Here is an 11,521-nt window from a genome sequence, read left to right on the forward strand (position 1 = left end):
ATCAGATTTATGTCTCACTTGCATTACTACCAATTTACTCTTTTTGCATTCTACCAATTCACTGAAAATAAACAAACAAAAACACACACACACACACAAAAAAAAACCCTCAATTTCCCCTGCCAATATCTCAACACCTTCTTTCTCTTTTGCTTTCAATGCTTCCTCTCTGCCTCAAGCATAAATATTTGTAAACTTATCCCTGGCATAGCTGCACAAATCAAATGGAAGAACAAAGCTTCTGAGACAGTCGTTCAGTGCACTAGGACCTCTGTGTTACCCCTCCAGCATAATTTTTAACCACCACATCACTCCTAGAGAATAATTTTTCAAAAACTGGAGGTAGAAGTAACAGTTGTGATATACTTAATCTATTATCCAAGTAGAATAGACTACTTCATGATCTTTTCTGCCTGGAGCACCATTATCTAAGAGTAAACAGTCTCAAAAGCAGCATAATTAGTGCATCAGAATCTGACACAGCCTTACTGCCATGACGTAGAGGCATAAAGCAATTCAGTAAAATACAGAGAAGCATCTGAATTCTTTTTCAACTTCTATAAAAAAAGTGGAAATGCCTGCTGAGGTGCTGCATGCCTGCTGAGATGATGCTTCCCCACACCCTTTCTTGGAGATGCCTCTGTGGCATAAAAACAACCTGAAAATATCCTTAGACATCGCCCTGTACAATGATTCTTTGAAGACCAAAGGGGTTTTAGAGGATAAATTGATAGCAGCTTTGCCCAGACAAATTTACATCTTCCAAATATCTTTAAGATTCTGTCAGGACACCTTTGGGCTATCCATTGGTGCTCAAGAGCCCTCAGAGCATGCCTCAGGCACTTCCCTGGGGACAGGGACAGGCCGAGGCTGGATCTGCGGGTCGGCCCATCTGGGCAGGGGCCATGGCCAGACAAGGCTGGGCTGTGGGGAGCTGGATCCTGGCAATGCTGCAGGGGCAGCGGCTGGTGGCACCAGGGCTGGCAGTGAGTGCCTGGGCCTGGGCAGGTCAGGGAGACCTGGGAGCTGAGGTGGGACAGTCAGAGCTGAGGGCACCTCTGGGGACATGGTGGGTTTAGTATTTCAGGAACGGTACTATAATCAGACTCTGAACAAAAAAGGAAAGAAAACCAATTTCCTCCTTCTTATGTATGTCATTTTGTATATGTCATTTTTTATGTCAGTCTGCTAATTTAAAAGAGAAAAAAATGGTAATTGCTTTTTACTTTTGTACATGCTACAAAGTGACTAAGAAGTAAATTAGATGATACTACCCTGTTTCAGTTTTGTCAATAGCACAATTTTGTAAATACAAATCGTCAAATCCTGCATTTATTATTATTATTATTATTATTATTATTTTATTTTATTTTATTTACCTTTGACTGAAAGAAAATTCTTTCATCCATGGTCATTGAATATTGAAGCAACACATAAAGGAAAGAAATTATGCACAGTTCTTTCACTTCACGTACAGGCACTTAGTACTTATTAGTGCTTAGTACTTCTGTAGTCCTAAATGGATTAGGTACAGAAAGGTGTTTTCTATTTCCTTTTATCCCTTTATTCTCTTTGGATGCCAGAGTCACTGACCCCTGGAATACATCAGTACAACAAAAGCACACAAAGCATAGGCTTTGTGCCAGGATCAATGTCCATGAACTAAAATGTGTACGGCTTCTTGAATTTAATTATTTTTTAAAGTAACTCATAGAACCATACAAATATAGACATAATTATAGAAAAAAAATCATTTAAATAAAAAAATAAAAAATAGAATTAAATAAAACATAATTAAATAATAATAATAATAATAAAGTTCCCCAGGTCTTCTATTCTACCCTTTTTACAAATGGGAGTGATGTTTCCCTTTTTCCAGTCACGGGACATTTGCTTGACTGCCATGATTTTTCAAATGTGATGGAGAGTGTCTTGATGACTACATCAGCCAATTCCCTCAGGACTGTGGGATGCATGTCACTGTGCCCCATTGATTTTGGAGCTGTTCAGTTGCATCAGGAGGTCCTGAACTTGCTCTTTGCTTACAGTGGGAGGGACAATGATCCCCCAGCCCCTGTCTAGAGTTTCAGGAACCTCAGAGATGTGAGAAGCCTGACCACCATTGAAGACCAAGGCAAAGAAGTTAAGTGCCTCAGACTTCTCCATATCTATTGTTACCGGTTCCCTATCTTCATTTGTTAGAGGTGGTGTACACTCCTCAGTCTTTCTTTGTGGCCAGTGTACCTATAGAATCCCTTCTCATTATTCTTTGCATCCCTCACCCAGTTTAGTACTGTCAGTGCTCTGGGTTTCCTCATCCTGTCTCTACATATTTGGACAGCATTTCTGTACTCTTCCCAGGCCAGATGGCCCCGTTTCCACCACCTGTGCATTTCCTTCTTTTGCCTGAGTTTGACCAGCATGTCCTTGTTCAGCCATGCTGGTTTCCTGCCTTCCCTGCTTGATTTATTACATATGGGAATAGAGAGCTCTTGTGCTCCAAGGAAAATATCCTTCAAGAGTTGCCAACTCTGATCAGATCCTCTGTCCCTAAGGACCATGTCCCAAGGGATCTCATCCACTAATTTTTTGAACAGATGGAAGCTGGCTTTTCAGAAGTTTGGGATCCCGACTTTGCTCTTAGCCAGGCCCATTTCCCTTGAGATTACAAACTCATCTGGGGTTCACTGTAATCAAGGCTTCCTCCAATCATAACTTCTTAAAGAGCCTTCCGCATTGGTGAGCACCAGGTCCAGTAATGCTTCTCCTCTCTTTGGTTTCTCTAATACCTGGACAAGGACGTTGTCCTCAATGGACTCCAGTAGCCTCCTGGATTGCTTACTGACTGCCACGCAACTTTCCTAGCAGACATCTGGTGGTTGAAATCCCACAGGAGGATGAGAGCCCCCGAACAGAATGCTTCCTGCAACTGGGGAAAGAAGACCTCATCAACAGACTCCCCTTGATCCAGTGGCCTGTAGTGGACCCCAACCACAAGGTGTCCCTTGTTGGTCCGGTCCTTAATTTTTTCCTCACAGGCTCCCAACCTGTTCCTGGCTGTTTCTCAGAGTCAACTCTTCACCATCTATATTCATTTCTTAACATAGAGGGCAACACCCACCCCCCTTCCTTCCCTGCCCACCTCTCCTGTAAAGCGTATAGCCCTCCACTCCAATGTTCCAGCTGTGTGATTTGTCCCACCATGTTTCCGTTACAGCAGTTAGATCATAGTTTTCTAATGGCACTGTGTTTTCCAACTCCTCCTGCTTGTTTCCCATGTTGCATGCATTGGTGTAGAGGCACTTCAGCTGGGCTATGGGCCGCATCAGTTTTTAGAGGAGTCCTTCCTGATTCGTATGGGACGATTCACAGTTGCAGTTCTCAAAACATTGCTGAAGCCCGGGATTGAACCAGGGACCTTTAGATCTTCAGTCTAACGCTCTCCCAGCTGAGCTACTTCAGCCCTGCTTCAACAATTTAACAAGCTTTTAAAATTAAATGTATGTCAGTGGATATGGCCTATCTAGACTTCATAAAGCTTTTCACACTGTTTCCCATAATGTCCTCATAGACAAACTGTTGATGTATAAACTGCAGACAGTGAAAACAGCTAAAGGTGTCCAGTAGGTGGTGATCAGTATAAGAAAATCTGGGTAGAAAAGGTGGCATTGTACCCCAGGGGTTAATAGTGGGTCCAATACTGTTTAAAATCTTTATTATTTATGTGGCAATGAGGTTGAATGTATCCTCTTCAGGTTTGCAGAGGACACAAAACTGGGAGAAGTGGCTCTTACATCAGAGGGTCATGCTGCTATCCAGAAGAAACTCAACAGGCAGCAGAAATGGGCTGTCAGGAGCCTCATGGAATTCATCAAGGGGAAGTGCAGAGTCCTACACCTGGGGAGGAGCAACCCTCTTCACTAGTACAGACTGGAAAGCAGCCTTGTAAAAAAGGATCTGGGGGATAATGAGTTTAATGTGAGTCAGAGGCAAGGCCAACAGCATCTTGGGCTATGCTAGGAGGAGTGCTGCCAGCAGGTCAAGAGAGGTGATCCTTCTGCTCTTCTCAGCACTGGTGAGGCAACATCTGGAGTAGTGTTTCTAACTGTGGTTTCCCAGCACAAGAGAGACATGGAGCTACCAGAGAAAGTTGTGCTCAGGGCCACAAAGATGACAAAGAGACTGGAGCATGTCTCCTATGAGGAAGAGCTGAGTGCTCAGACTTCTCAGCCTGGAAAATAAAAGATTCAGGAAGAATCTTATCAATATCTATAAATATCTGAAAGGAGAGTGCAGAGAGGACAGACAGAAGCTCTTTTCACTGGTGCCCAGTGCCAGGACAAGAGGCAATGGGCACAAACTGAAAAACAGAAGCTTCTGAACATCCATTACTACCTCTTCACTATGAGGGTGACTGAGTATTGTCACAGATAGTCCTAAGAGGTTGTGGAGTCTCCATTCTTGGAGATACTCAAAATCCATCTGGACATTCCCCTGCATAATGCTGTAGGTTGCCCAACTTGAGTTTGGGATGGGGGTGGTGGCTGGTGTTGGACCAAATGACCTCCAGAGTTCCTTTCCAAACTCAGATATCTTGCGATTATTTGAAGAAATCTGGAATATTTTTGGTGCCTGATACATGATATGGGACTTACTGGGGACGTGCTTTTATGGAATAGAAAATTCTATACCACACAACACTGAAAATATCACTAGTCATCTATGTTTATGTAGCTGATTTTTGCCCTTAACAGCAGGTTAATTGAATTTTTCTCTGGAGACTCAGTAAACTGTCTGTAGTAATCAGCCTACTCTTTTGGAATGAGTTAATAGATATCAGATCTATTTTTCTATATAAAAGCACAACTATTTTTCAAAATAAAAAGTGAAAAAATAATTTGTACTGTAAGGTTTTTTTATGACTTTTTATTTTTTTCTAATATATTTTGCTGACAATACTATCAAATATGCCACTATACTGTATAACAGAAGATTACATTCATTAATGTTTTTAGAAATATTTCAGTTTTGACATTTTGACTGACATTTCATTATTATAATGTTGTAAAAGTCAGCCACTAGAAGATATATCATGATATTTGTAAAACAGAACTTACTTTAGAATGTCAACAACAACAACAACAAATTTCTCTTAATGACTATTGATAGCTATTAAATAGCTATATTAATTAGTTAAATAGTTCATTAGCTTAATAATAAATAAGTTAATTAAGTTATTATTAGTTAAATAGCTAATAGTTCTTAAAGAGAAAAAAATAAGCTTGTTTTGGTTGTTATTCATGACCCAAAAGTTTTGGTCGAGATGCTAGAATAAATGATAGTTCAAGACCATAAACATAAATGGCAATATTCATTTGCATATGTTATACTATGCCACAGTCTGTGGAGCAAGCCAAAAATAAACTACAGTGTATTTAGCACAGCTGTGCAGTTTTGTTGTTGTTGTTGTTTGTTTGTTTGTTTCAGACTTTTAAGTACCACTCTATTATAGTTACAAAACAGACTAATAGCTGAAGTGGGTATAACATTTAAACATAGTAAACTGTGTAGTAACTGAAAATACCAAATTGATTTAAAAACATATACATTTTAAGGCTTTTTACAATGATTTATCTAGAATAGAAAAACAAATAATAGTTTATCCAACATTTGATACAAAAAACATAGTCAATCTACTTGTAATGTAGATTACAAATAAACAGATTATTTACTCATCTGAAGAACTGAAAACAAAGGGGTTAAAAAACTGCTTAGTTTTAAATAATAATAAAGGTTTGATGCTGTCAGCTGATTACTATCATTGCTAAAGAAAATGAAATAGAATGTAATAAAAGGAGAAAGCAACTTTGCATGCATCACAGTATAACTATATATGGAAGTGTATACTATATTGTAAAATATATTATAAAAAATAAAGGGTCTTTATAGAGTTGAAATGTCTTTACATGCAAATACTTAGGATATCATCACTTAGATTCTGTCATTTGTTGACAGGTATTTATCTTTCAATATGCATACAGTTAGTATTTTTGTTTGCCAAATGCAGGTTAAAATAATAAATGAAAAGGCTTGGTAAAGACATCTCACACAATGAGTAGAGGTAGATCTGATCCCTACCACAAAATCATAGAATCACAGAATCACAGAACAGCCAAGGTTGGAAGGGACCACTGAAGACCATCTAGACCAACCCCCCTACTGAGCAGGATCACCGAGAGCGCAGTGTGCAGGATAACATCCAAGTAGACTTCAAATATGTCCAGTGAAGCAGACTCCACAACCTCTCTGGGCAACCTGTTCCAGTGCTCTGTCACCCTCACAGTAAAGATGTGCTCCCTCATATTGAGCCAGAACTTCCTGTGCTTCTGTTTGTGCCCACTGCCTCTCTTCCTGTCACTGGGCATAACTGAAAAGAGACATACAACCCCCCCCTGAAATATTTACATCAGTTAAGGAGGCCTCTCCTCACTTTCTTCTTTTCCAGGCTAAACAGGCCCAGTTCTCTCAGCCTGTTCTCATATGATAGGTACTTCAGTCCCCTAATCATCTTAGTAGCCCTGCTCTGGACTTCCTACAGTAACTCCATGTCACTCTGGTACTGGGGAGCCCAGAACTGGACACAATACTCCAGGTGAGGCCTCACCAGGACTGAGTAGAGGGGGAGGGTCACCTCCCTTGACCTGCTGGCAACACTCTTCCGAATGTACACCAGGATACCATTGGCCTTCTTGGCCACAAGGGCACATTGCTGTCTCATGGTCATCCTGCTGTCTACCAGGACTCCCAGGTCTCTCTTGCAGCGCTGCTCTCCAGCAGGTCAGCCCCAGCCTGTACTGGTGCTTGGGGTTATTCCTCCCTAGGTGCAGGACTCTGCACTTACCCTTGTAGAAGAACCTCATGAAGTTCCTCTCGGCCCAACCCTCCAGCCTGTCGAGGTCCCTCTGAATGGCAGCACATATCAGATAATGGATTTGTGTCTCTTTAATTTTTATCTATGCAAGAGAATAAGGTCATAAAAATAATGTGCTCAGGCAGTTATAACTAACACATTCAACATGGTATAGTTATTTCCAGTAAGTTTGTGTTTTATTTTTTCTTTCAAATTTGAATATTAGATATCTGTGTGCGTGTGTTTGTGTGTGTGTGTTTGAATGTGTGTAGGGTGTAGGCTGATAGTAATGGATTAGTAATTGTTTGAAGACTAATTGATACTTGGTAAAATAACAAGCCAGTAGGGATTTAATTAGACATACAAAACATTTCACGTGAGTTTAGAAGGGATAGAAGCTTATAATTCATTTTGAGTTATAGAAATGCTAGACTTCTGGTCTGGTTTTCAAATATCGGTTTTTACATTTGAACAATTGACAATAAAATCATTACTTTAATGGTGTCTGTAGAGTTTCTTTGTCTGCTGTGACAGGTCCTTGTCACAGGTCACAAAGAGTAAAACACAGAATACTTTATTTTCCTAGTTACACCTTTGTTGGACTGTTTTCCATTACATGTATGTAGGAAGATTATAAAATATGGATTAAAGACTTTCTATCTGAGTGGGCTGTAAGTGGATTCTAGTGTAGAAGAAAGGTTCTTCTTGAGAATTTTACTTTTGTCTAGCCTGAAGTTTCACACCAGGGCATCAACTAGAGTGCAGCAGGGATGCCAGGTCACCCAGCATTTAGCTATCTAGGAACCAGTTATGTACACCAGTGTGAGCTTCATTATTGATAAAGATGCAATGTGGATATGCCGATCCTAAGGGATTGTAGGAAATCAGACATCTCTTTTTGCTGATACACCAGCTGCACCTTTTGGGAAAGCATTTGAACAGCAGCTTTCACAACAGAGAGAAACTTAAGAAACATAGAGGAAATTAGTTAACCAGCCATGAGAATAAAACTTATCTGATCATTGAAGGTTTTCTGAGAACAGGAGGAAACAAACAAACAAACAAACAAACAAACAACTTTGTGATAATCTTTAATCAATCTTTAATCATGGGAAAAACAAATTTACTATGTTGACAACAGCTCATTAAAAATGAACAAATAAATCTGGCTAAAACTCAGAACTACTCTTTTTTTATATATATATATATTATTTTTAGACAACTTCTGCTATGACTTCAGACTGGCTTCAGATTCTCAGGTGTTTGTAAATGTTAATTCTACTTTGTCAATTCTTAGGTGCCTTCAAATCATGCAGGCAGAAACTCAGATCTACTTCCAGATAGAAGGACTGTGGTGCCTCTCATTCTCTCCACTTCTTTTAATAAACCTTCTGTTTATAGAGGAAGGTTTAACAGAACACTGTAGCTACAACACTTTTGTCTGGACTCAGAAACAGTCAGAGGTTTTACTCTCAGAAGTAGGTAGTTTCATGGTCAGGCTAGGATAGTCATCATAACTCAGAGGCTTTCTGTAGGTTTGGATTATTTATTTATTTATTTATTTATTCTGCTCTTCTGTGTAACCAGATCTTTTTTTTTCTGCATTCTACATGAAATAGTCTGAATAAAATGTACAAAGTGTACCAGGAGCGGAATGTAGAATTCACTATAATCTTTGATCATAAACTGAGTCTTCCTCTCATTCCTTGTAGAAAAAGAGGGGGCATATGTACCCACAGCCTGTTGAGTAGGACCTCTTCCAGGAGATGGAAAATGTCAGTTCTAAACCTACAAAGTTGAGAAGTGAACTGATTCCAAATCTCACACTTCTACAGAGATTTCTCTTAGTTCTTATATATTAACATACAGTGCACCATCAGGACAGTACCAAACAGAAAGGAAAAAGTGATATATTTTGCATTTCTAAAAGCAATAATTTAAGTCCCTAAGAAAGGAATTTGGGTTGTAAATCACATCAGTTCCCAGTTTTGAACTCTCTGTTCCTAACTTCATGATTTTTAAATGCTATGCACCTAAATGAAATGCTCCATTTTTTTTTTTCAGCACTCTAAGACTGCAATTGTACTATATTATGTTCATATGTCACTTTGAGAGTTAAAAACAAAATAAATAAATACATTAATTAATCAGATTGGAGTTAATAGTAAAAAATCTAAGTTCAGATTTCAATCCAACTTTACTTTTCACCCTGGCCAAATAAAAGGAACTAAATAGAAATAATATACTCTAATATATCAACTGTTGAACTTTTACTAATTTAATTTAAATTGTTAATGGCGATAAAACATAGAATTATGTGAAATATATAGGGACACAAAAAATAAAAATCATAGAACCATACAAGACTACTAAAATAATAATAATAATCAGGAAAAAAAAAAAAAAAAAAGAGAGAGAGGAAAACGAGATGAAAACAAGACACTTTATAATAAGTACTTGGTATTTATTCAAGGAAAAAAAAAATCAGTTTGGTGCATGGAAAAGTACTAGCAAAAGCTGAAAACATAGTATATATGAAATTACAAATCACTACAAGGCAGAAAACTGACATTGACACTGTAACTGAAACAGTGAAAATAATAATAATAATAATTAGGGACACTAGGTGAAACATGCATATAATGAAAATAATTGGACCAGGAGGTGATTTTTCACATATGTGCTATTTAGGGAAGGACAGTCCTGATGATTTTGATCATGCAAGACTACAGTCGCAATTAAAGGAACATAAGAATCTTGATAACCTAAAGTTCAGGAATTACTTCCTCAGTGGCATGAATACATATACCTTTTTTTCTTTTTCTTTTCTCAGCATTTCTCCTTGAGTTCATAGCATGATTCACATGCCAATTAGCACAACTAAATTTATGGAAAGAGGAAAAGAAGCACAATTTTTCTGAGTATATTTAATTTTTTCAGCAGCTGAGATAATTCTTCACTATTTTCTGTCACTTCTTGTTACAGTGTGTTTTGCTTTCATTTCATATGCTTAAGAGCCTTTGTCACCTAATCACAGAGACTGTATAATAAGACTACGTGAGAAAAGCATTCCCAATTTAACTGTTCAGATTGACAGTATTGTAGATGTTATTGATAACCCACATTGTGCCATGACTTAGTGCTTTGCCTTTGTTTACTAAATGTGAAATTATAGCTATTAATGTTACAACAGGACTTTTATGAAATATGTAAACATTCAGGTGAAATGCTGAACAAGTAATACATTCCAGATTTACTGGAAGAGAATGATGATATTAACTAAGGTTTAATATACATTCATATGCATAAAGGAATGGGAATAGGCTGGTGTAAACAGATGAATTCATATGTTCACCTACTCAATATAAAAACTGTTTCCAATTCTGGAAACTGGTTTCACTTACAGGACACTGAGGACTGTTGTAATGTACAACTGGTTGCAATAGTCTTAGTGGCCAGCTCTGGAAGCAATGCTTAGCAAGGCCATAGTGTGGTCCCTGAGCTGCAAGAAGATTGCAAGGAGGGATAAGAAAACCAAAATTCTAAAATAAGACTGTGAGATCTAGAATTCCTTTATGTAGAAAAGTGGAATATATTCAAATATGCTTTGAGAAGGATTTTAAATTTAAATTAAATATATTTCTTCATGTCACACAGCACACTCATCTGTTGCACTGTTAGAAACAAAAAAACAAACAATGTTATTTCGTACTTAAGAATTAAATGGCATCTTTTCTGCTCCAGTTTTGGGAAAGACTGTTGGCAGATGTGTATAAGATATACAACTGATCTAATCTGAGAAGACATCTATGGTGTTATACTGTTTTATGAGAGTGTCTTCAATAACAGCTTTTTGGTATTTTGGTGTTCTTGTGCAATATGTCTGCACCATATGGCAAACATACAGGATATCACTGTGGTGGTGCTGGCCTTTGGTGGCCACCAGATATGCATAGAGCTTCTTTCTTATTCCCCCTTCCTCAGTACGGTGGGGGGGGGGGGGAAATACAATTAAAAAGCTCATGCACAGAATAGAGAGAACAGTCACCAATTACCATAATAATTAAAACAGAGTTGACTTGGGGAGGATTAATTTAATTTATTGCCAATTAAGAGAATAGGATGGTGAGAACTAAAATCCAACTAAAACCACCTTCTTTCTACCCCTTTATTTCCCACACACAGTTTCAACCTTGATTCTTTTACCTTCTTCTCTCTTCCCTAGCAGCACAGGGGAATGGGTGATGGAAGTTATGGGCAGTCCCTAATGCTTTGACTCTGCCACTCCTTCTTCATAACTCTCCTCCCCTGCTCCCCTGCTTGGAGGGCATGGAGGCCCTCCAAGGGGATGCAGTCCTTCCTGAACTGATCCAATGTAGGTTTACCACAGGCTGTAGTTCTTCAAGAACAGACTGTTCCAGTGCAGGACACCACCAGCCAGGTTTTGCCAGGACTCTGCTCCTGTTGGGCTGTCCACAGGCTGCAGCTTCCTTCAGAGCACACCCACTTGCTGCAGCATGGGCTCCTCCTAGAGCTCTAGTGTGGATACCTGCTCTGGTATGCTATACTATGGGCTGCAGGGGGAAAACCTGTGTTACCATGGTCTTTTCC

The 11,521-nt window shown here is 38.8% G+C and overlaps 1 non-coding gene across 1 annotated transcript; it reads right to left on the reverse strand.

Annotated features, from left to right (window-relative positions):
• Positions 1-3,390: 3,390 nt before the first annotated feature.
• TRNAF-GAA lies at positions 3,391-3,463 on the reverse strand. Its single transcript has one exon. It is a non-coding gene; the product is annotated as a tRNA-Phe (tRNA).
• Between the last annotated feature and the right edge of the window lie 8,058 nt (positions 3,464-11,521).

Source organism: Oxyura jamaicensis, chromosome 1, assembly GCF_011077185.1.
Source record: "Oxyura jamaicensis isolate SHBP4307 breed ruddy duck chromosome 1, BPBGC_Ojam_1.0, whole genome shotgun sequence".
NCBI classification, from domain to species: Eukaryota; Metazoa; Chordata; class Aves; order Anseriformes; family Anatidae; genus Oxyura; species Oxyura jamaicensis.